This window comes from Cibotium barometz, chromosome 7, assembly GCF_041138505.1.
Source record: "Cibotium barometz isolate CiBa-2024 chromosome 7, ASM4113850v1, whole genome shotgun sequence".
NCBI classification, from domain to species: Eukaryota; Viridiplantae; Streptophyta; class Polypodiopsida; order Cyatheales; family Cibotiaceae; genus Cibotium; species Cibotium barometz.
Genome location: NC_141052.1, coordinates 6,592,501 through 6,620,281, shown reverse-complemented (window position 1 = coordinate 6,620,281; position 27,781 = coordinate 6,592,501).

Genomic DNA, 27,781 nt, shown 5'->3' with positions numbered 1-27,781 from the left:
CAAACAGTATGAAGAACATACTACAAGGACACAAGAAATATAACATTACCATGTAGTGAGTAATGTGTGTTTCTCCCCATGCCTCGACCATTTCTTCTGTAAATCTACAAGTGGCTTGTTTAAGTGCCTCAATACCATGGTCATCCAGGTGAGGTCGCTCTAGAAGATCGACCATTTTATTACACACCTCCCATACACGTGCACGTTTTAGGCCAAGCCTGGCATCATTTCCTCGATATGTTGTAACATCACATATCTTCTTCCAAATTTCAAAGTTAGTGTGGCTATGAGAACCCAAGTGGTTTGATAGCAAGTGTCTTGCCTTTGATCCACCCATGCAAATGTTATTAGGGTTGTCTTGTGGAGGGTTTGATTTTCTGTCCTTTGTCAAGACCACTGCTCCAGCATGTAATCCAATAGAGGAAAGTACACCCTCTAGTGCACGTATTGACTCTTCTCGTCGATCTTCGGGCTCCATGTTCCAGACATAGTTTATGTGGAGCATCAATAGCTTATCCAAAATCTTGAGTCTTGCATGTAATGTGCACACATGCACTTGACATAGTGGAATGTCCAAGATTGGGTTCCAAGCATTGTCCTCCTGGCCACGACTAGGTGGCTTGCTCTGGTCACAACTTAATATGCCATTATGCTTGTTCTCGCACACATCCTATTCACTTGTATATTTCAACACCTCCCCTCAAGTGAATAATCCTAGCACACCTGGACCCTATACCAAGTTTTGTTAAAATTATAGCAATGTGATGAGCTATGGTGGATCAAATGCTAGAATCAACATCATTAACAAAGTGATTAGATAATAATTAAGATGTGATTAGTGAGTAATTAACTAATAGCTTAATGTAGGCATGGATAATCAAAAACCACCAAATTCTCATTAGGCCAATGCCTCAATTTATAGTGTTTATATCCAAGCATCTAATCCCATTGATTTCTCCTTCATTCACTCCACCTCTTTTGCTTGATTCTCTTCACCTCTCCCAGAATATCTCCACACTTTCTAAATCTTCTCATGCTACCCTTTATTCTCTTCCATTAGATTCTTCTCACCTTTTCACAGGTTCTCTCACATTTACACATTCTCTTTTACAGCCTCTAACCAAGGGCTTGTTCCCGCACACACCCTATTCACTTGTATATTTCAACACCTCCCCTCAAGTGAATACTCCTAGCACACTTGGAGCCTATACCAAGTTTCTCTCTTACACTTGATAGTCCGCGAGACTAGTGCCTCAAGTCCCTAAACTCATAGTCCTTGACACTCTCTCTCTCTCTATGTGTCCAAGGCTACTACAAGTGCCCGCGACCTTGACTAAAGTGCTCACACATACATCTACCACGTGGCCTACATATCATCGGTGGCTCAGAGGTGGTTTTACTTTGTTGGGGTAGGTTACATTGGGTTGTGGGGTTTCTCTCTCTCTCTCTCTCTCTCTCTCTCTCTCTCTCTCTCTCTCTCTCTCTCTCTCTTTGAGATTTTCACATGGCTCCTCACTCTTTGGAGCCTCACATCTTCTCTTGTATTCAGTTTTCTTATCGTGGCAGCTTCTCTTCACGCGTCCGTGTCTTCCTCTTCTTCCAGTCTTCTTGTTGTGGCAGCTTCTCTTCTCGTGTCCATGTCTTCCTTCAATTCTTTCTCTAGATTTTCTTCTTGGTGTGGATCCTCCTTTTGGAAAGAGATATTCTTCTTCTTTCATGGCTGGGGCCATGAGCTTGTTCGTCAGGTCTTCTTGCTCCATGTGAGCAACATGTTTAAATGTTTTGTTGTTGACAGTTCTTTTGGGATTTTGATGTTTATCTTGTATCATTATGCAATGCAAACCCAAATCTATGTGGGAGGTCTTACCTCTTGCCTTATTCTGGACAAGGGCAGTGTCTAATCCCATTTTTACACTGATGTAATGTGCCCAATACATAATGCATATAGCATTCATTCTTATGCACATTCCCAAATGTAACTCTAGCTATGAATAATCTTAAATTTGAGTGTGATTTGCAGGCATTAACCAAGGGTTAAATGTAAAATGATGATTACCACAAATTTATCAGCATAATTTTACCAGAAATTACATTAAATCAAGGGTAACCAATTTGTACGGAATGGTTGGAGTATCAAACCATCTCCGAATTGCAATCTGAAGTTATAGGGATCTGTATCAGATACTTAATGGTTAATTTGAACCCTCAATTTCAGCAAAATATAGTGATTAGCACTGATTAATCACTAATTAGCAAATTAATGCTCTGTTTTGTGTGTAAAAAATAGAGTATGCGGGGAGCCTAGATCTGAGGCCTTAGAGTTCAAATGAGCTCAAATCCTTTCAAGGCCATCAATAGCAATTAGTCTAGTAGAGGATTAAGCCAAGAAACACAAGATTTGACCAAACATTGAATGCTTAATCTCTATTTTACCAAAGTCACCTGCAGATTTGATGAAGATCTTGGATCTCACTGTAGACTTGATCAAATCAATTTCTGACTTCACCAGCTTGTAGAGCATGCTTGAAAACCCCTGGGGCTAAGAGGAATTAGATCAATTTGATTTGGAGTAGACAAGATCTGCAATTTCTTCAAAAAAAACTACGCTAGAAAAAACGTGATTTGCTCCTGAATGTGCTGGTGGTTTGATGATCTTCTTGCATGGGCTGGAGCCCAATGGTTATGGCTAGCTAGGGCTGATAGGTTTTGGGCTAATGTTGTGCCTAGAGTGAGAGGGAGCTCCTCCACTCACTGGGGGTACAGAAAGCTTCTTGAAAATAACTGAAAAATTAATTATTTTTTAATTATCTACTTATCCTAATTAACTAGATAATGGGCTCATAAACTTGATGGATTCTAGGCTTGGCTCTGATACCATGTTAAAATTACAGCAATGTGATGATCTATGGTGGATCAAATGCTAGAATCAACATCATTAACAAAGTGATTAGATAATAATTAAGATGTGATTAGTGAGTAATTAACTAATAACTTAATGTAGGCATGGATAATAAAAAACCAACAAATTCTCATTAGGCCAATGCCTCAATTTATAGTGTTTACATCCAAGAATCTAATCCCACTGATTTCTCCTTGATTCACTCCACCTCTTTTGCTTGATTCTCTCCACCTCTCCCAGAATATCTCCACCTCTTTTGCTTGATTCTCTCCACCTCTCCTAGAATATCTCCACACTTCCTAAATCTTCTCATGCTACACTTTATTCTCTCCCAGTAGATTCTTCTCACCTTTTCACAGGTTCTCTCACATTTACACATTCTCTTTTACAGCCTCTAACCAAGGGCTTGTTCCCGCACACACCCTATTCACTTGTATATTTCAACAAGTTTCCCTTTTTCTTATAGTCCGGGACCAATTCCTCAAGTCCCTAAACTCATAGTCCTTGACACACTCTCTCTCTATGTGTCCAAGGCTACTACAAGTGCCTGTGACCTTGACTAAAGTTCTCACACATACATCTACCACATGGCCTACATCATCGATGGCTTAGAGGTGGTTTTACTTTGTTGGAGCAGGTTACATTGGGTTGTGGGGTTTCTCTCTCTCTCTCTCTCTCTCTCTCTCTCTCTCTCTCTCTCTCTCAGAAAAGATGATCTAACTCCACTTCCTTAGGAGCCTCCATGAAGTTTGCCGATGTCGTTCCTTCTCCACTGGTTTGCTGTAGCAGTCTCTTGCCATGTGTCCTAGCCTTCCACAGTTGTGGCAAGTGAAGGTCCTTCCTCCTACTCTGCCTCCTCCTCGTCCTCGTCCTCGAGAGAATCCTCCTCGGGTGAAGAATTCTTTTTCTTCTCCAGCTGTTGAGTCCAGCCATTTCTTCTCTTTGACTCTGGTCTCTTGCTCTAGTAGAGCTCCTTCTATCTCATGCAGCTTCAATTCAAGTACATTCTTTAATGTTGCTACAATGTTTTCATATTCACCTTTGTCCATACTCTTCAGCAGAAGCACTGTTAGTGCCTCATCATCTTCTACCTTTTTGCCAACGTGGCTAACAATTGTTGCTTAATGCTTTTATATTTGTTCATATGTGTGATTAAAGGTTCACTTTCCTTTGTATCCAGTTTGTAGAATTGCATTAACAGATTTATTTTTGAATTTTTTGCTTGAGTACCAAATAATTTATTTTCATCCCATGCATCTTTTGTGCATTGTATCCCTGTGATGTGATGAATGTTTTCATCATTTAAACTGAGTGCGATAAGTCCTAATTCTTTCTCATTCCTGCTCGTCCACTCATTTTTCCCTCTCACCTTTGGGCATTCATCTCTTCCCTCAACTAGCCCCCACAGATTTTTCCTCATGATGAGCAAATACATGGCTTTTGTTTGCCTTGTGTAAAACTGCTCCCCATTAAATTTGGCTATCTCTTATGCCGTACTCATTGATGATGTGAAGGGGGTCTTACCTCTTGATCCAATTTCAAGATTCAAGGGCAGTGTCTACCCTTTTACAACTCAATCTGGTGTTTAGGTGATGATTACAATAGATTTATCAACATAAATTCACCAGAAACTACATTAAACCAAGGGTAACAAATCTGTACTGAATGGTTGGAGTATCAAACCATATCCGAATTACAATCTGAAGTTATAGGGATCTGTATCAGATACCCAATGGTTAATTTGAACCCTCAATTGCACCAAAATATAGTGATTAGTGTTGATTAATCACTGATTAGTAAATTAATCCTCTGTTTTGTGTGCAAAAAATAGAGTATGCGGGGAGTCCAGATCTAGGGCCTTAGAGTTCAAATGAGCTCAAATCCTTTCAAGGCCATCATTAGCAATTAGTCTAGTAGAGTATTAAGCCAAGAAACACAAGATTTGACCAAACATTGAATGCTTAATCTCTGTTTTACCAAAGTCACCTACAGATTTGATGAAGAGCTTGGATCTCACTGTAGACTTGATCAAATAAAAAACTATCTTTACGAGCTTGTAGAGCACCCTTGAAAACCCCTAGGGCTAAGAGGAATTAGAGCCATTGTACTTGGTGCAGACAAGATCTTCATTTATAAAAAAAAAGGCACAGATTCGTGAATTTTGGCAGCTATACGAGCAGCGGTTTGGTGCATTTCTTTGATGGGCTAGAGCATGGGGCTTGTGGCTATGTGTGGCTAAAATCTTGGAGGCTATTGTTAATCCTGGAGGGAGATCAAGCCCCTCCACTAGATGGGGGTGCAGAGAGCTTGTTGAAAAAGAGGTAAAAATCTTAATTATCTACTAATCCTAATTTACAGCAATGTGATGAGCTATGGTGGATCAAATGCTAGAATCAACATCATTAGAAAAGAGATTAGATGATAATTAAGATGTGATTAGTGAGAATTAACTGATAATTAAGATGTGATTAGTGAGCAATTAACTGATAGCTTAATGTAGGCATGGATAATAAAAAACTAGAAAATTCTTAGTAGGCCAATGCCTCAATTTATAGGGTTTACATCCAAGCATCTAATCCCACTGATTTCTCCTTGATTCACTCCACCTCTTTTGCTTGATTCTCTCCACCTCTTCCCACCAGAATATCTCCACACCTCCTAAATCTCCTCATGCTACCCTTTATTCTCTCCCAGTAGTAGATACTTCTCACATTTTCACAGCTTCTCTCACATTTACAGATTCTCTTTTATAGCCTCTTGCTAAGGGCTTATTCGTGCACACATACCCTATTCACTTGTATATTTCAACATGTGTGTGTGTGTGTGTGTGTGTTTCTGTATGTCTAGTGTTAGACAGTACCAGTGACGCCTCTATAGTAATAAGTGTGATTTGGCACGATATCAAACAAGCGTTAGACATGCAAGCACCATATCACGCCAAACCGCAAAAATACCTGTGTGTGTGTGTGTGTGTGTATTTGTGGATGTCATGTAAGTGTATATGTGAGTGTGTATGTGTTTGCGGTTTGGCACGAGAGAGCTCTTTAGTTTGGCTTCAAAGCACCTTATCGCGCCAAATCGCAAAAACATCTCTCTCTCTCTCTCTCTCTCTCTCTCTCTCTCTAGCATTATTGGATGTGTATGTGTGTGTTGTATGTGATTCTCCCTGTGTGTGTGTGTCCCATTATGTGCGTGCATCAGTGTGTGTGTGCATGAGTGTGTGTGTGTGTGTCTCTGTGTGTTCCTGCATGAGTGTGTGTGTGTGTGTGTGTGTGTGTGTGTGTGTGTGTGTGTGCGCGCGTGCATGAGTGTGTGCAAGAGAAACACATACCAAAGCTGTCGGTGGCTTGATGGATCCTTGTCGTGGTTGGTCGATGGATCGCTGTTGTGCTTGATGGATCTGTCTCTGTCTCTGTCTCTCTCTCTCTTAGGCACACCATTACAAATAGAATAAAAAAAGAGTCGTTTTTAATATTCACAAACCCCACATGTCGATTGTCAACATCACATGTCCGTTATTACTACACACGTGGGCTCATTTAAAGTTATTTAATCTTCATGCCACTGTTAACGGTTCTCGTGTTTGAGAGAGAGAGAGAGAGAGAGAGAGAGAGAGAGAGAGAGAGAGAGAGAGAGAGAGAGAGAGAGAGAGAGCATCCCAATTTTTTAGGAACCCATAGACAGAGAGAGATTCCAGCGACAGATAGAAAGAGAGTCCAGCGACAGATAGAAAGAGAGTCCAGCATCCACGCCCACGACGTAACCAGAAAGAAAATGGCAATAGGTAAGTTTTCTTGATCCTCTCTCTCTCTCTCTCTCTCTCACACACACACACACACACACACACACACACACACACACACACACACACACACACACACACACACACACACACACACACACACACTCACACACACACTTAGATATGCAGACACACAAACATGCATGCACAGATAGACACAATCTTTTACACACACACACACACACACACACACACACACATGGACACACAGACATGCAGGAACAGACATACACAATCTATTTATGTCTCTCTCTCTCTCTCTCTCTCACACACACACACACACATAGAGAGAGAACCATATACAACACAGACACACACATACAGTACACTCACAAAGAGAGAGAGAGAGAGAGAGAGAGAGAGAGAGAGAGAGAGAGAGAGAGAGAGAGAGAGAGAGAGAGAGAGAGAGAGAGAGAGGTTTGTGCATTTGCGCGCGATATGGCTCTTCTAAGGGTAATGGAGGTGCTTTATCACGCTAAATTGCACACATATACAAACACATACATATACACTTATATCACACACACACACACACACAGAACCATATACAACACAGACACACACATACAGTACACCCACAATGAGAGAGAGAGAGAGAGAGAGAGAGAGAGGGAGAGAGAGGGAGAGGGAGGGAGTAATAGAGAGAGATTTAGAGATAGTCAGAGAGAGATAGATAAAGATTTAGGGAGTTAGTCAGAGAGAGAAATAGTGAGAGATAGAGATAAAGTGTTAGAGAAAGAAATTTAGAAAGAATTAATGAAAGAGTGTGTGCAATTTGTGCATTTTGCCGTGATATGGCTCGTGTAATGGTAATGGAGGTGCTTTATCGCGCCAAATTGCACACACATACACCCACATACATATACACTTATATCACACACACACACACACACACACACACATACACAACAATAACAACACAGACACACACATGCAGTACACCCAGAGAGAGAGAGAGAGAGAGAAATTTGTACAGTTTATTGCGCCGCCAAATTGCACAAATACAATAAGGGGTGACTTTCCTTTTCTAATTCATGCCAGTGTCTAATTTCTTAGAAAAAAGAAAGCTTAAGCGGGGAGTCACTGAGCTGCTGGATCCTGAGTTTAGTGTTGCTACGGGCAGGAGCGACATGCGAATGAAGTCTGCAAAGTTGTTGATGATGAGCACAAAGAAAAGATATGTTGACTTCACTCCACTGACAACCATATGCAAAAGTTATGGCAAGGATAGATGAGCCACAGCTTGTGAGAGGACATACATAATATTAAGGGTTTCCAATTGCGGAGCCGGGAGAATCAAGTTACCCCGTTTACTTCGTAAAAGATCATAGTGATGAAGAACCCCATTCAGAAGACCAGGATGCGGAGGTAGATGAACAACAGAAAGAAGGTGTTCTTAGTCTAGTGTCCCTTTCTAAGTGACTTGCTCACCAGAGTCCCTCTATTAAGAGGGATTTCGATTTCTCAATGGAGACTAAGGAAGAGATGCTGAAGAGGAAGAAGCAAAAGAAGAAGGAGCAACTTCTTTAGCACTGACATGAAGGAAAAGAAGGAAGAATTTTTTGAGAGCAATGATCTAGCTCTAATTGATGAGAAACTCTTCGATTTTGTCTATAACGCGGGAGTTGCTGAAGACTTTCACATTATTGCAGAGCTGTTTAATAAGCCTTTACAAAGTGAAGTCCATTTTGCATCAGCATGCAGAGTACCTATCGAAACACAGGGACGATTTCAAAAAATTAGTATCCAAAGGAAGGCTATTGCTAAACAATCAGGCTTATGTGCACTTGCTGGAATGTGCACTAACCAGGAAGGCAAACAGTTTTCTATACAAGAAGTACCAGGAACTACCATCTTCCTATAAGCCTTCTCGGTGTACCTTGCACTTAAGTTGTTTTGCAGGCTATTATATGAGCCATTTGGATTCCTTTGCTACTTGCAGTGCCTCTATAAAGACCTTCCTGAAATGGGTGAAGAACTGCTGTATGAAGGTACTATCCAAGATGAAATTTCCCTCAAAGATAGGTTACCCTCCGAGGACGCAGAACTTGAGGAAGATGTTGAGTTAGTACAGGAGGAAGAGAATTCAAAGTCGATGGATATTGTTGCTCTAAAGACGTCAACAATATAGAGACCACTGGATGTAGATCTCTTCAAAGTGGAGCAATGTGGTCTAGTATTGCCAATGCTGCCAGAATTTGTTATTGAGTGATAACAAACGTTATGTACTATTGGCTGACATTCAGAATATTTTCATCCTGAGGGAAGATTTTACTTTATCTTCTATTGCCAATTTTTAGGAAGAGGGTAGTGGTTTTGTCTCGGAAGATGATGTAGATGACTTAGCATTAGAGGAAAATTATAATAGTAATGAGTGTCTCAATATTTGTTTGGGCAAAGCAACGAAATTCAAAGAGGATGGATTTGTGTCAGATGATAAAACCTTCATGGAGCTGCAGGCCAAATATGGCTTTGATAAGTTGAATGACTCCACAAAGGAGTTTATGAACAAAGTAGGAGAAGATACTAAAAGTTCTATTAACCTTTGGCAAGACCAACTGTTCATGGACAGATGAGACCTGGGGTTCTCTCTCTCTCTCTCTCTCTATGTGTGTGTGTGTGTGAGTGTGTGTGTGTGTGTGTGTGTGAATTTGATATGTAGACTTATGTTTCCTTAATTATTTTGTTTTGCAGAGTGCATTTGAAGTCAAAGACAAATTCTTGTAGTGGCATAAAAGGGAGTATTGTGGCCGAGACGCAGCTCTCTCTCACTATCTAAGCAAATTGTCTAAGGCAAAGATTATAGTCTACCACAATGCCATGAGCCAGGAAGGGAAAGTTGTAAATTTTTTATTCAATACATTGTCCCAGTTCCTAGGTGCAATGATTATTCCTAAGAGTTATGAGAAGATTATTTTGATAGAGAAGTATACTCTCTTAGAAATTTTTGGATGCTACCCTGGTTAGGGCCGACAACCGACGAAGGGGTTACTTTCATACATATGCTACAGTAGCATTGTATCTAGGCATAGAGAACCCAGAGGAACTAGAAGAGTATGGCAAACACCGTTTGCTAAGGTATAAACGAAAGCCAGATTCACTGGAATTGCCAAAGTCATTAGAATGAAAAGATACATTGTAAAAGACTTATGTGTTACATCTATCTGTCCAACGAAGATTAATACAAATCTTTTGTTCTCTCCATTTGTTTTGTGCTTCTATGGCATCTGAGTTTTTAAATGCTTCGGAACGCTTCAATCTCTTCCTTTCCATATGTCTGAGTGTCTGCATCAGTTTGGATGTGCCTAAAATATGCATTTCGGTCCATATAGTGTGATTTCTCGAGTCCTTGTGCATTCCAAATGCTAGGATCTCCATACTTGTGTTGTTGATAAAGTAAGGCCTGTGGTTGTAGAGAATATGTTGCATAAGAAAACATACAATGCAAGTTAGTATCGAGGGCTAGGAAACAAGAGTAAGCTAGAAACATGTAGTGTGTAATGTTGGTGTTAGTCCAAGCAGCTGTGAATGCTTTTTTGAACGCTTGTAAGTTGTCTTAAAAGCTCTTTTTGTCTTGCTAGGAGTAGTTGAATTTCTCACACATTTGGAACAGAGTATCAATTGAACGCCAAACATCTGCTTTGACATTCCTTGAGGTACCTTCATGGTCTTTCACTGCATTATGAAGCTTTTTCCATTGTTGGTATTCAATTCGACTTGTGTAGGTTGTTGTATATTGCTTTCCTAACTTTGTAGGTTTGTGTTGCTTTTTTCATTGTTGGTATTCGATTCGACTTGTGTAGGTTGTTGTATATTGCTTTCCTAACTTTGTAGGTTTGTGTTGCTGATTATTCATTATCTTGGAAAGAAATCTTCTTGCCTTAACACCTCCAATGGAGGGCTTCATTGGAATTTCCTTTTCATTTGATGACTTTTTAGTGTCCTTCAGAATCTGGACATTACCTCCATGTCGTCCAATTTCTGACAGCACCTTCTCCAAAATGCACTGATGGCTTCTTTCCTCTCTGCTACATTCTTGATCTTCCAAGCAAAACCAATGTGGAGATATACCAGTTTCTCTATGATATGACACAAAGCATGAAGTGTGCATATATGCACATTGGAAAGAGGAATCTCAAACACTGGTTTAAAGTTCTCATCCAAAATTTGTCTGTTCGGTGGTCGTCTCCACCACTTAGAGTCCATCACCCTTGCGGAGTCCATGCAGTAAAGGCATGGAGACTTTGCATTGGTCCCTTTTCTCCAACTAAATAAGCATTTGAGAGTCTTCAAATCACCCACAAGATTCCATTGGACTTGAAATTCCCCCCTTTTCTCTACATGGAGCATCCTGTTTGCATTCATCTGTTCTTTGATGAGATTGGGGATATGTGTCTGATGAAATACCCAAAACAAGGATTCATGGTCCTCTTTCTTGACCTCAAATGAACCTAGCCACCAGATGTTCGTCTTTGATTGCACACTAAAATACTTTGGATCATCCCTACTGAAATTACAAAGAGCCCTATTCATAAGTTTTATTGTGACCCTTTTCGTCTTTTTCTCCTTGATAATCTCACTCATCAAGATTGATGACAAACTGAAGTACACCTCCTATCTCCTCAAATGTAATATCATAGAGCTCCAGCATTCTCTTTTGCAAGAGCTCCAAGTCCATGAATATATTGTTGTGTTCATTGTAGAATATGCTGCCACCTTCTCCCTTACACTCTCCTATAATGTGGTATGAGTGACCAACATAGTGAAGCTGTTCTGTGTTTAATTCCTCCCTATGTCTCCAAACTTTTGTAGGTGTTGGAAGTAGCTTTGCTTTAATGCCTTTGGCCTCAAGGAGGGATGACACTGGCTTCTGGATATGGCATTATAACCCTTACGATTGACTCCACTTGAATCCATGGCGTGTTGAATATCCGCAGCTGAAACTGTATTGTTAGTTACAAATTCATCCACTATATCTCATTGATGTTAAAAAACCATCCTAAGGAGGATCAAACACTAGCTCCATTGCATAGTTGAATAGAAATGAAGAAGATGAAGTTAAGCTACTAATCAAGAAGTAATTAGCATAATGATGAGCATAATGACAACATAAGTGAGGGGCAAATATGTGTTGATTTCAATAGATGAGAGCCTCTTTATATAGGTTGAAGTACATGAGGATTAAGCTCAAGATTAGGTGTTAATCATCATCTAAATCATCTCCACCTTCCCTCCTAGATTCAAGCACCTAAAAGTGACCACCAACCCTAGAATCTTGCTAATCACACCAATGCTACCTAATCAAGGGATCACGACCCCTTTGGTTGATGTTGAGCTCCTAAATGACTCTTTTACATCATGGTAAGATTGCATAATAACCTTTGTATCCATTTGCCCATAATCTATGACTTTAGTGCATAGTGCTAGTTACAAGGTATGTGCCCTACACATCATTTTAGTGAAGGTGTTTGCCATATTTTTAACACCCCTCCTCAAACACTGAATCCACTCAATGATGCAGTTGGTCATGCTGACTCTCATGAGCCTAATTAACCACCCAATGCTCAGTGATAGCATGCATGAGCGTGGTCTGACTAGCAATGCCATACATAGGTTATGCCAATGTGAACTCAGAGGCTTTAGTCATGTGTACAAAAGAGGTATGGGACGACTTTAGAAGAGTGTGACAAGACGTGGCTACATGTATGAGCGAAGAGGACACCCATGTGTATAGGGCATGCCCTTGCTTTTAGCACTTTAGAATAAATGATTTGATCTAATCATAGATAGGGCCTCATGATGGTGGCCCTTGTCTTCATCTTTTTCTTCTTCTTGGTCTTCTTCCTGCTGCACTTCTTCCATGATGTAGACTCGTTGCATCTTCTTCTTGGCAAAACAATTCTTCTCTACATGACCAGGTTTGTGACAAAAGTCACAAATGAGATTGTTGTTGTTGTAGCCCTTGTTGTAGTTGCCTTTGTTGTAGCCCTTGTTGTAGTTGCCTTTGTTCTTGCCATACCTACTAGATCCTGCATAATAAGCATTTTCAGTAGACAAGGTTGATGACGATGGAGACTCCATTTGCTTGGTCTTTAGTTTTCTCTCCTCCTCAAGAAGAGATGCTTCAATGTCCACAAGCTTTGATATTGGCATATTGGTCAAGGTTGTGACCACATGGTCATATTCTTCAGGTAAAGATTTAAGTAATACACCAATGGAGACATCTTCATCCATCTTAAGACCTATTCCTGCAAGTTGTGTTAATAGGCCTTTCATGTAGTTCAAATGTGAGGCTAGGGATGTGCCAGACTTCATTTCTAGCTTAAAAAATTCAATGAGCAAACCAAACTTTGAACTTTTAGATCGAGCCCCAAATAGAGTTGTGAGTTGGTCCCAAACTTCCTTGGAAGTTTCGCATCCATCCACATGATGAATGTAAGTGTCATCAAGCTCCAATGTGATGATGGCACAAGCTTTGTCATATCTTACTTCCCAACAAGGAACATCAGCAAGAGTCCTTGGCTTCTTCTCATTCCCATTTACTATGTTGAAGAGCCCCTTCTTCATGAGCATTAACTTGATGCGGGTTTGCCATGTGTGAAAACCATGACCTTTAAAGCGCATTGATGGAGAATCCTTGGTAGCCATTATGATATGGAATGAAGGGGGTCTTACCTCTGATGATTGAGGCAGTGTCTACCCTTTTACAAGAGAGATTAAGACCAAGGAATAGTGCTAAATCAAGTTATTTAGCATATGCTTTCCAAAAGATAAAAACAGAAAATATATTGATTTGTGGGAAGCAAGGGAGACACCTAATCAAGGGGCAAATTAAGTGTGAAGTAATAAGGGAATGTAGAAAGTCCCTAATGACATGTATGAACCACTTATTGCACCAAATGATAAGGATTAGGATAGATTAATCATTGATTAGTGGAGTTGAATATTCTGCTCACTATGCAGAGAAATGAGCTCACTTGGAGTCAATATTTGAAGGAGTTGCACAAAGAATGAGCTAAAAATCTTCAAGGGCATTGAATAGCAGTATGTCTAGATGATTTGAGAGCCCACAAACACTTGCTTAAGCAACTTAATCAATGAGTAATCTCAAATTTACCAAAGTACCTTTTCTGGCTATGGCAGTTCTGGACAGCACCCTGGTTTTTTGCTTGGTGTGTGAAGCACACTCAATCATTTGCAAAACCCTCTTAGGAGGAGTAAGTTTAGGTTCCAATGAAGCCACACCTCAGAGGAATTAGACCAATTTGATGTGTGTGAGCTGCAGCAATACTTTTGGTGGTCGCCTATCAAAAACGTGCCTGTTTTGGGGAAAACGAAGTTGCCGGCGACGTGGAGCTATGAATGGTGCAATTGAGGTGCCATGCCCCTTAGCAATATTGCTGGTGAAGTGCCCACAGAAGGATTTTGGCAATGGTTACGTGGTTTGTGAGCACCAAGGCCTCCACTCAGCTGCTATTCTAGATCCTATTTTCTAGGAAACCCATAAAAGCTAATGAAACCCTAATTCTCACTAATCTCTTGCTAAGAAAATAAGATGGGGCTTGATTCTAGATGAATGGGCTAGTACTAGCTCTGATACCATGTTAAAAAAACCATCCTAAGGAGGATCAAACACTAGCTCCATTGCATAGTTGAATAGAAATGAAGAAGATGAAGTTAAGCTACTAATCAAGAAGTAATTAGCATAATGATGAGCATAATGACAACATAAGTGAGGGGCAAATATGTGTTGATTTCAATAGATGAGAGCCTCTTTATATAGGTTGAAGTACATGAGGATTAAGCTCAAGATTAGGTGTTAATCATCATCTAAATCATCTCCACCTTCCCTCCTAGATTCAAGCACCTAAAAGTGACCACCAACCCTAGAATCTTGCTAATCACACCAATGCTACCTAATCAAGGGATCACGACCCCTTTGGTTGATGTTGAGCTCCTAAATGACTCTTTTACATCATGGTAAGATTGCATAATAACCTTTGTATCCATTTGCCCATAATCTATGACTTTAGTGCATAGTGCTAGTTACAAGGTATGTGCCCTACACATCATTTTAGTGAAGGTGTTTGCCATATTTTTAACAATTGAACTACCTTGAACTTCTTCTCTTTTATCATTTCTCTTACCATTCTTGATGTCATGAATGGTTTTAGTTGCTTTGCTGGATTGAGATTGGGATTAATATTCTCTTTGTCAGGAATGTATGACAACCCTACAAATACAGCACTACTCATTACTAACGTAGAGAATATGTAAATCCCAAAGAAGCCCAGCAAATAAAATAATATTAACTTCTAACACAAAATACATGTGGATGGGAATGCATTCAGTGAAATCTTACCTTATGGCTTGGATTCTCTTCTTCAAGCCTCCAGAACCGAGCCTCAAGTTCTCGACGTTTTTGAGCTTTCTTTTATGTATGTGTTGTCCAATGATTGTGTCTTTTTCTCTATATTTGTGGAGGTCACTTCTTAGTTTATTGATTTGACATTCTTGTTCTTCCAATCTAACTTTCTGTGTCTTGCATTCACCAGACAAGCCAAGAAGCTCATTTTCTAAGTGTTGTAAATAATGCCTTTCTCTTTCTTGTATGTAAGAAATTGACTTGCAATATCCTAGTAAGCCTATGGCGCCATCACTTGCAAAACGTAAGAGAGTTGTGGGATTTGAAAAGGGATGATGTGAAGCAGTATAGGGGTCAATAGGATAGATGGAGCCATCACACCAAAGGTCTATGTGTAGCTTCCTTGAAAACCTCATATGATCTTTAACATCTAATGAGAGCAATAGTTGTCCACTTCTGCATTTTTGAATGGGCACATATGCACTATCTAGATCAATGTGTAGATGGTACTTTCTCTTAATGCTTTCATGATTGGACTCTTCAATAGAATGCTTTCATGATTGGACTCTTCAATAGAATGAGTGTGTACATGGTTGTTCTCCATTGGAGTGTTCTAGGAATGAGTAAGTATACTATATGATGTAGAGTGAAAGAATAGGACTGGCTATGGTGAGAGAAGGCTTATATTTGTCTTTTGAAATTGGAGATGAAGGTTCTAATTCCCTCCAAATTGTCATCCGTGCAATAATATCCTACACTACTGAACTAACCTTATTCTTGCAGTTTCAAATGTATCATTTCAAAGAAGGTTCCAACGAACTTTAAGACGGCCGCCTGGGAGAAAATTTACCTCTCTAGCTCCTCAGAGACCACTTTTATGACTTTTACATTCTCTTTATTTTAATATTTCAAGATTTTTTCTAAAGACAGAAAATAAGAATCGACCATTTTCTTACAAGGCTCTACGAATGACCTCCAAAATGTCCTAATGAATAGTGTTTTGTTATAGCAATGATTGTAAAAGATGCAAGGTTTGTTTTCAAAACACACCCAGGTCCTGTGACGTTGGTGCTTGCGCCTTAGCACCCCAGTGTTACCTGTGCCAAGAGTTTGTGGGATGGAGTCAGCATGCAAACAAGCTGAATCAGTGTTCCTCGCTTCATAGGATCTCCAAGGCGAGTAAGCATGGCATTGGCTTGTATCTGCCTCACTGAGCCTCTACGTGGCATGTCAATCTCGGTAGCGGCCATCAAGACTCTTGGATGTGATGAAAGGCTGCCAATTGCCTCAACTGCTTGTTGGAGATTACGAAAGGCTGCCTCCTTTGTAGCAAGATCATAGGATTGCAAGTTCGCTTCAAAAGCATATAGAACCCTCTTCAAATCTATGACATAGGCTCCAATATTCTCATCAATAAAAGGCACCATTGACTCTATTCCATCAACGGCCATAGGTGGATTGTTTTCTTCAATACCATTACCATAAAGGTCGTTTCCATCAGTGTCATAAAGGTGGATTGTTTTCTTCAATACCATTGCCGTAAAGGTTATTTCCATCAATGTCAATGCTTTCATTAGTGACTGCTAGTGCATGCACATTGTCGACAACAAGAAGAAGGGCACTCAAGTATGGTAAATGATGTTGTATTATCAGCTTTATTCCATAGGCATGCTTGCACTTTGACATCCAATCAAGGAAATCACAGTACGTAGACTACACGCTGACATGGTACCATCTGGAAGGCAAACACATGCTATGGATTTTGAAAAGAAAGGATGGCTCATTCAAGACCTCTAGAATGGATGAATTCACTTCATACCTTCTACAAATGGCTTCCCCAGTAGCTAGCTTAGCCGTGTGGCTCTTGCTTGATCCATGGTTGTTAAAACGTCCCGAATTCGTTGCAGTACACATAGCCCATGGCACATGTAGGTAAACCAACAAGTAGGTAAACCAAGACACATGTAGTCAAATGAACATGCCAATAAACCAGAGCACATGCAAGTAAACTAGGGCACAACCAAGCTACCTATTTCCTATTTTTGGCAAAAGAACTCAAGCAACATGCCCCCCCATCGAAGTGCCTATATAAGAACCACCCACCAGGGTATGCAAGAGACCATAATTTATTTTTAATCTTGGAATTGAGTAGGGTATATTTTATGTATTGTTACAAACTCTCCACAAGATTTATTGTATCGACGTTGCCATGTAGAAACATGCTACCAAACCTTGGCCACCTATGTTGCCACATGCACGCTGGACCACACCAACCATTTGTGACATACTGTTGTGAACATTAACATGCCCTGAATATTGCTGTGAAACAAGTCTTGATACCTAGCTTTAAATGCTTAGTAGGCGTGTGCATTAGATTTGACAAGGCATTATACAAGTGATCTCAACTTTCCTTCGAAACCTATGAAACAAAAGAGACTCTACATTTATGCCTACCAATGGTTCAAGCCTATGGAAAAAAAGAAGAAAGGTTAGAGCCTCTCTTGCATCGACTTTGGGAAGGAGGTTCTCGACCCATGCCTTTTGTTATGAGACTGACATGAAACACTAAGGTAAGACTAGGAAAGATTATTTATATGTAAAGGTTGCATATAAATAAGGTTAAGGGGATTTCAAATAGGAAATACCAAAGCAATGGTTAATAGGCATTAAAGTTAAAGTAAAAAGAGAAGTAGATGGTGCACAATGAAAGCCCAAGGGACACTGAAGTAGGTTCCCTCTTCTAGGGGTAGTTGAAGAGGCATTGGACAAAAGGAAAAGCAATGTCTAGCCATTAAAAGTTCAAGGGGTTGATGTTGGAAGTTCATGCACCACTTAGGCCTATGTAACCATGAGTTTAGGGACTATTTGGGCTATGGTTGGCTAGAGAATCAAAGTACTAGTCTTACAAGTCTTCAAGATTATGATGCAAGGAGTATTACAGTGGTATTAGAGCCAAGTTCTAATTTCTCTTCCATGTTTACATTGAGCTACTCATTGTTGCTAACTCTAATCTCTTTTGTATTCATTTCCATAAGATAATCTCTAAATTTCTCAAATCTTCTCCATACAAAATACCTCTTGCCTAATAAATTGGGCACACCTCTTACCTAATAAGTTGGACATACCTCTTGCCTAATAAACTGGGCCTACTTTGGAGTTCTACACGGCGCAAGTTAAGTACAAGACAACCTTGAAGGATCTTTGAAGAAAATATCAACTAGGAGGAATCAATGGAATTGTTCTTCACATTATTGGGGATAATTCATAATTACCTAACCAAGTAAGGTCATTGTGTTGCATTTTTTTTTAATTTGTAAGAAATTTTTAAATGGCTTCTCAAGGTGGGAAGGGGAAAAACCCAATGTTCTCTTTCCACATGGAAGAGAATATTACAAAACCAAATGAAATAGATATGCAAGATTTAGACCTTAATGATTATAAGGATATAGAAATGAAAGAAAAAAATGTCTAATATAGAAAATAAATTTGAGAAAATGATGGGTCTTCTTAGCTCCTTGATAGGAGGGGAAGGATTGGCAGTAAAAGAAATATCTAAAAGTATTGGTGAGGGAAGGGAACAAACTCTACAAAAGGGTTGAATGAAACCATAATTGAAGAGACCAGGATATGGTATTCAAAGATTTAAAGGCACCAAATTTTAGTGGAGAAGAGAAAAGAAATAAAAATGCGGTCCATATTTCTCTACAAAAATGGCAAGATTTGCATCTTTTAAGAAATATGCTTGATCATAGCCGCCCTATTGAAGTTAGTCTATCCTTACAAGGTAAAGCTTATAAGTGATGAGTTTAGTAGAAGCTAGACAAGTACTCGATTCTTGGGTTTCATTCAAGGAATTATTCTTAAAGGAATATCTTCCTGAAAATGAAGAAGACTGAAATTGGGAGGAGTGGGATAATTGTTCTATGGAACAAAAAAAATTAAATATCACTCAATATATATCTTGCTATAGAGAAATTGTCTTAAAGCTAAAGGGAATAGACAATTTTCAAAAAGTAAGAGGCTTCATTAGAGGACTAAAAAAGGACTCGTACAAGAACGAAGTTCGCTCCAAAGAGCCAAAAAACCTAGATGAGGCTATAAAATTTGTTTAAAAATTTGATGATACCATGGGGAATGGTAATCATAAAGAAAATGATATGCAATTTTCACATAAACATCATGAAGAAAATTTTAGGTCTAAAAAAGAAAGGGTTTTTCTTTAAAAAGGAAGAACCTCCAAAAAAACAAAAATCTAATCATAGTAAGTTTCTAAAAAAGCAAGATTTTGAGAGAGCGGTCAAAGAAAAACTGTGTTTCTCTTATCTTGAGTCGGGACATGATAAAAGGAATCTTCCTAAGTCCTAAGGACAAGAAATTATTGGGGAATGGTAATGATAAACCCAAGGGAAAAACAATGCACACTTGAATTATTTTCACTGGGGAAAATACTTTTGAGAAGAAAACTTTATTACATTGCAACAAGGAGAGCACAATGTACCATCTTCTCCTTTGATATGTAATATTGAGCTCCAAAAGCTTCATCAACATAATGAAATAGAACAAATGTTTTTGTGTTATGCAATGACTTAATTTAAAAACCATTGTGAAAAAGCTTGATTCATGTATTTGGAAAGTAGTTAATTCATCTTTAAACAAATTATTTATAATAATTTATTTAATTCTTATTTGAACAATTTATTTAGATGAATTTAAAGATGTTTTTTCGAAAACATTGCCAAATGGTTTATTTTTGAATAGAGCTATAAATCATCCCATAGAACTTTTAAAGGATTCAAAGCCAATTAGTAAGCCAGTGACACCTTATAGAGTAAGTTTGATTGAAAGACAAGAAGTTGAAAAACAATTGGCTGAATATTTAGAACAAGGCTTTATTAGGCCAAGTAAGTCTCCCTCAGCTTCGCTAATATTATTGGTGGCGAAGAAAAAAGATGGATCTATGCGCTTGTGCATAGATTATTGTGGATTAATTAAATGCAATAACAATAAAAAATCAAGTGTAGGGCACTCGGGAATTTATAAGACCTATGCACTTGTTAAAAGACAGTTTTATTAGGAAGGTTTAAAGAAGGACATCCATAGTTATGTTATCAAATGTCCTAAGTGCAAAAGGTAAATAAAGCTGAGCGCCTAAAAGTAGGTGAAATATTACAACCACTACAAATACCTGAGGGTAAGAGGGAAAGTATTTCTATGGTGGGACTACCCTGAACAAGTAGAGGGCATGATTCAGTGTGGGTAGTAGTGGATAGGTTAACCATGTTGGTACAATTTATACCAACTAAAAAAGAAGTAAAAACACAAAAATTGGCTAGACTGTACAGATTGTATGGATTTCCAACAGATATAGTAAGCGACAGAGATACAAAGTTTACAAGCCATTTTTAGAAAGAAGTGTTCAAAAATGTGATACCAAAATTTGTATGAGTACTTCTGAACATCCACAAAGTGATAATTAGATAGAAAGGGTTAATCAAGTCCTAGAAGATATGCTTTGAGCATATGTTAATCATAAGCAAAACAGTTGGGATGAGTATCTTCCATTATTAGAATTTTCTTATAATAGTGCTAAAAATTCTACTACCGATTTTATTCCATTCATGCTAATGTATGGATTTCAACCTAGGGTACCGACACCCATAGCAGTTGGGTTACAAAAAGAAAAATTACAGTGTAAAAGACTTTCTCAAAGACATGCAAGACATGTTAAGAAGCAATGTTAAGAAAGCACATGATCGTTCTATTATTTATGAGAAAGGTAAAAGAAGACCAATTAATTTTGAGGAAGGTGATTTAGTTTACGTAAAGGTTTTTAAAAAGTCAAAAACTTTAAAAAGTGGAAAAGTTCCAAAGTTAAGTCCAAGGTAGTGTGGTCCTTATATAATACTTTAAAAAATTACAAGTGTAGCTTACAAGGTAGCTTTACCTGAAGGATCCAGAGTACATCATGTATTTCATGTTAGTAGATTGAAACACAAGATAGGAAATAATGATAACATCATTGGAAAAGAAGCAATAGTTGATTTTATATCTAACCACCTATTCTTCCACATGAGCCTAAAAAGATTCTCAAATATTGAGAAAAGAAAATTAGACATTCTATGTTTTAAGAATGTTTACTAAAGTGGAAAGATAGACCAGAAGAAGGATTAACTTGGGAAAGAGTGGCTACACTAAAGAAAAGGTTTCCTGAGTTCGTTTTTGAGGACGAAAACTTTTCTTTCAAGGGAGAGGAAATGTTATGAGATTGACAAGAAACACTAAGATAAGACTAGGAAAGATTATTTATATGTAAAAGGTTGCATATAAATAAGGTTCAGGGGATTTTAAATAAGAAATACCTAAGCAATGGTTGATAGGCATTAAAGCTAAAGTAAAAAGGGAATTAGATGGTGCATAATGGAAGCCCAAGGTACACAATAGTAGGAGCCCCCTTCTAGGGGTAGTTGAAGAGGCATTGGAAAAGGAAAAGTCAATGTCTAGCCATTGAAAGGTCAAGGGACTGTAGTTGGAAGGTCATGCATCACTTAGGCCTATATAACCATGAGTTTAGGGACTATTTGGGATATGGTTGAGTGGATTATAAAAGTACTAATCTTACAAGTCCTCAAGCTTATAATGCTAGGATCATTACAGCTCCTTTGCATGAAACCCACATAACAACACATGGCATGCAACTTGTTGGCACTGTCCTTGATGGTCTTGCTTCTAGGAAAGCGGGTCTACATCAACAACTCTTTTATTAATGGATTGTAGCAGGGTGAATTCCTTGCATTTGTGAATGATATCTCCAAAGCAACACTTTCATGGTTGGTGCCCACATCACTTGTACACAACACCAAACCAAATTGGGATGCCAACACCAACTTGATTGGGCAACATAGCACCGTACAAGGGCAGCCCAAAAACATTTGTTTTTAAATGTGCTCTCTATAGCTCATGCGTTGTTTTGCGAAAAGTGAACCGCAATACTTAATATCCATTCAGCTTGTATAATGAGAACAAAGGGCCTCTCATATTCTTAGATTGTTGTAGGATTACATACTTGAACATACAACACCTTTTTGTGGTCCTTCAAAATCTGGGCCTCCTTGTACATTGCCACCTAATCACCATCTAGACATCTCCCTTGTGTTTGCATACGGTATGCAAGAATTTTCACATCATGTGGTATTATGAAGAAGCAAAAGCACACACGATCAAGGCTTGATACATTTTGCATATGCAAGCTTTCCTTTGATATCCTTGCCACACATGGCAGCATATAACCTCATAAAATAATTCATTCATACAAGATTCCATGACTCGTGGGTGGACATGCAAATGATAAAGGTCAGCGTGACTGCCTGGAACATGGTCCTCATGAATGACATGCAGATGTGGCGAGACCTTATTAGTTAACTGGAGCACTCCATCAAAGCATGAAAAGGGAAACCACACCCCTTGGACTTCCACAATCTATGAAAAGCAGTTATTAATTGGAGCACTTCACACTCTATGAAAAGGGAAACCACTCCTCTTGGACTTCCACAATCAAAGCATGTAGATGTAGCGAGACCTTATCAGTTAATTGGAGCACTCCATCAAAGCATGAAAAGGGAAACCACACCTTTTGGACTTGGTTTACACTTCCATATGAACTCTTACACCCACTTTGATTGTCCAATTTTTTTGGTAGATCAATGTAAGACTAGCCTCACCTTGTGCTTAATCATGATATACTCTAGCTACTATTACTTTGCATTATTCCTATATGTGACTATTGTTATTGTTGCAAGTTTCCATCATTTGTTTTGGAGTGGAAAATGATGAACAGTCTTTCCAAGCATAATTTCACATCCACAAGAGACAACCCAATCTTTGATGTATACTTTGCGAGTCCGTGGACCACTTGGTCTTGATCACATTGATTGTGGCATCAACACTCTTATGCCCTAGGCTGCAATGGGCTGTGTAGACTATGTTTTCCCAAGACATGGAATCTGCAAGTTGGGTGTTGATTTTAGGCACAAGCAACTGCTTCCATTGTTCTCTTACTTCAAAAGCAAGGCATCTTTCATCCTTCTCCACCTTCTTACATCTACGGAGCACTTTATATCATGAGCCCACAATGTTTCAAGTCTCACCACACGATTCTTCCTTCAATGTGTTGCTGCATTACGTTGTATGCTTTCGTGTCAAAAGAAAAGTAGCTGCGTGAAATATATTTCGATTAGTCCAACATTGTCCATGATCTAACACTTTGTAAATGGCATATGGGTAGATTGGCATACACTTCCCCATCTAACAAATGCAATGGCTCTGGTGTATTGTCTTAATGAATAGACTCTTCACTTCTTTGTCATCACTCGAAGCATAAACATTGGTTTCATTTTCTGGAAACCCTTCCAACGAGTCATTCTCTGATGAGGCATGGTCTTCCTATAGAGGGGCAATCAAAAAAGTTAACCAGGGCACATCAATGCACATGCAGCCAAAATAGGGCACATCTGCATACATGCATGCAAACCAAGGCACATTTGTGCACGAACCTTGTTGATTGGATTTGCGCCATGGACATGTGCATTGAGGTCTGGGATAAGTTAACATTGGGCCTGCATGATAGATGCATTTGGGTCTTGGATGAAATCCCATTGATCTCCTCCCTTCGGATGGGCTGAGCTAGAATCCGGGCCTTGATTCAAATCAAGAAAAGAAGAGTTGCAATCTTTTCCCACTAAAGGACCTGTCCCTCTTATGCCTACACTTATCCATGCCATCTCTTTCTGGTAGATCCATTGTCTCTTTAGGCAGCATATAGGCTAGGGATTCTCATTGGCTGAGCATTCTTATGAGATTATTAATCAGGCAAGCATATGCATGCATCCAGGCCCTGGTTCAAATCATCCATTTCCCTCGTGAGACCAAGATAGAGATGGAGCATTCCCTGGCTTTGTGAAGACATCAGTTGGTAGCCTACCACGTGCTTTCAGTCTCCCATCCACCTTAACCAGTGTAATTGTGCATTACCGTCGTCCACACTAGAGTGGATTTCAAATTTCTCCCTTCTCCCATCCACGTCAGCTCGCCCCAGTTTAAAATCCATAGTCCAAATCAGCATGGGGACCAAGTTCAAAATCCACAGTCCAAATCAACATGGGTCCCATTGGAGTCCACATGTAGATGCCATGTCAGTCTAGTGCGCTGATTGCTGCATTGCCAGCTACTCTTCTTGATTTAACAATGCGGATGGGCCCGATTGCGTGATTTGTAAATCTTGCATCCCAACCATCATTTTTCATGCATGCGCACCTATACCCTTTCCGTGTAAGCCCCGCTGGAGTCCACATGTAGATGTCATGCCAGTTCGGTGCCTTGCATCTATATTTTACCCTAGTTTAGTTCTTCGACAGCCCAGATTTTATCGAATCTCCCGTTGTTCGTGCATGTGTATCTACCCCCTTTCCATGTAAGCCCCGCTAGAGTCCACATGTATGAGTCACGTTAGTATGGTGACCTGCATCTACATTAGGGGGCATTTAGACATATTTTGGGTCTTTAACTGATGAAAGTAATTAGCAACGGACCAATAGGAATAGAGGATTATGCACATTTGGTCTCCTTTGAATATAGGGAGGGAGACTAGGCTATAGGGAGGGGGACTAGGCTTTCAGTACTAATTACACTTGTCCCTTTAAAAAATTAGGGGGTTTAGGGTAGGTATGGTCCCACCATTTTCATGGCTCAAAAAATCCTTAAAATTTTGAAATTCTTGAGATCCAAAACTCACATTTCCCCCTAGAAAACCCATCTCAAAATGTGCTGTAAAAAAATTAAGAGAGTAAGTAGTTATTCATACTCGTTTCTTAATATCCAGTAGGAAGGAGCAAATGTGTTTACCATGTAGTGCGTAATGTTGGTGTCACCCCATGTATCAACCATGGACTTCGTAAAAATAGAAAGATCGTCTTGAAATTTTTCTCGCTCCTCTACTGTGGTTGTCTTGCTTTTGGTCAAAAGTTTCACCATCTTATTGAAGTCTGACCAAACCTTCTCAGGTAGAATTACAAGGCTTGAATTGATGCAATCAAATGTTGTACATTTACATAAATCCTTCCACAAGTTCCAAGGCTTGGTTGAGTCATTGGCATTTTCTGGCTTCTCTAGAAAACGTCTTGCTTTATTTCCACTCATGGACACTTGTGCAACCTCATGATTCATGCCAGAGGTCTTTTTGTTAACAGTAATATGCACATTGCCACCATGGCACCCAATTGAGTTGAGTAGTTGCTCTACTTTATGAAGAGCTTCTTCTTGTCATTCTTTGCCTTGCATGGTAAATGCATAATCTATGTGACACTTGAGCAAACGGTCAAACACACGCATGAATGCATGCAGTGTACAGAAGTGGACATTCTTCAGTTCAAATGGAATTATAGGATTCCATTCTGGGTCTCTCAAATGCCTGTTTGGCACAGCTAGCATGTTGGCAGACAAGACACCTCCAACCCAGTTACCAGCAACATCGTCCATGGGGTCGTGCTGCTCAATATCTTGATTCTCAAGCATCCTCTTCTTTCCCAACTTTTGTTTGTTTTCCCTCACCATTCTCATGCACCACCACGGACAAGGATTTGGGGTGTTGGCACCTTCTGGACACCCAAGCAAGCACTTTATTGTCTTCACCTCACCCCCCAAATGCCAATCTACTATATAAGTGCCCTTGCCCTCTACCTCAAGTTTTTCTCCTTGAATCTGTGCTTTGATGAGAGTGGTAATCCAGCCCTGGTATCATATCAAACATCTAAGCGAGAACTTCATGTGTCGCTTTTGGTACTTCAAATGCCCCAAGCCACCATATCTCTTTCTCAGATTGGACACTATATGAGGGAAAGTCTAGCTTGCAAATCCTCTCCCTATCAGGAGTTTGGTTGATCTCAGTATTCCCCTCAAATGTGTCTTCACTGAGAAAAGACGATAACTCTGAAATTTGTGCATATGCCATAGCCTCATTCATGAGTGTGATACTCATTCACTCTATCCTCTTTCCTTTCACAATCTGACACTCATCCATTTTCAACACAAAGCTAACTTTGTCACCTTGCATGACAAACATAATTAAAAAAGCTTTGATTTTTCATAGATTTTTTCAACTACTTTGTAAGAGAAAAGTTACTTACAATTATTAGATTATAACTTTCTAAAGACGTTGTAGATCAACAAATATATTGTTGAACTCGTTGTAAGGAACCACAATATTACCATTGTTGCCTCACTTTTTTCCCCAAGCTCTAATGGTCAGCACATCATTGACGCAGTGGTACTCTCCAATCTTACGTTGCACATCTTCATTGCATGTCCTCTTTGTTAATCTTAATCTTCTTGGGGGTAGGAAAAATATTTCGTGTGATGCCTTGTTTGCGAAGTGTATCTTGCAGTAATTGATGGAGAGCCTGGTATCCTTTTGTGCTTATGCCCACTTCATCGCATGCATTTTGAACTTCCTCAATGCCTAAAATGCTAGTTATATCTTTCATTATCTCATTTGCAAGTATCTGCCGTACCTTCTTGTGGCGTGGATCTTGAACTATGGAAAAAATGTCATGTTTTCTCATGCAGCTACGTAACATATCTCCAATATCTTGAGGACCATTATCACCACACGCATCTTTAAGAAAGGTCCCGTAATGAACTAACAAAGATTACTTATAGCAGCAATATTATATAATGAATTAACAGTTAATGAAAAAAATCAAACAATAGATACACTCTAATAAGAATAACCTATAACCAAAAAGATGAATAGAAAACATACCTTGCTGCATGAATTCTTCGCTTGAGAGCACCACCACCAATTGCAAGTGTCTGAATGTTGTTCATTGTCCTCTTTCGCTCTCTGGCTCCCATGGGTGTGCTCTTCATACGCGAGATTGTATCCTTTAACTTCAGGATGTGGTCCTCTTTCTCTTTGCCCTCTCTTTGTAGCTGTAAAATATTATTATGTGCAATTTCGAGAGCTTGTTGCACACTACTCAAAGTGACTTGCAAGCTATGAATTTGTGAGTTTAGAAATTGAACCTTTCATGCATCACATATACTTAAGCGTTTGCAATATCCAAGGAGCCCATTCTCACCCTCTCCAACAAAATCAATGAATGAGGGTAGGTCTGTGAAAGGTGGAGGAAAATTTGAAGAAGGATCATTAGGATATAAATACCCATCAACCCAAAGATCCACATTACAATGACCCTGCTGTCTTCTTTCTTGCTTCTCCTGTGCGTTTAGACATTCTTTTCTGATAGGTGCATATTCATTCAAGATGCGAATATGCAAGTTTGCCTTCCTCACCTCGTGATGAATTTGAGGTGTTTGTTATTTCTGTGAGTGCCATAGTAGACACAATGGAAGATGGTTGATAGCTTGGATCCCAAAGAGAAGCTTGAGAGAGAGACCTACTGCAATGAGAGAAGGGCTTGGAAGGGAGAGAGAGAGAGAGAGAGAGAGAGAGAGAGAGAGAGAGAGAGAGAATCTTTTAGTTGTTGAGTCGGACAGAGAGGAGATGTGATAGTAATCAATGAAGAAAATGGTTTTTAAGTGGGTTTGCTATAAAATATAAATTTTAAATTGCTAGCCTATCTAAAAATTTAAATTTAAATTAAACTTTTTATTTTTTATGCATTTAAAAGTGAAAAAATAAAAAAATATAAGTTTTCCTTGT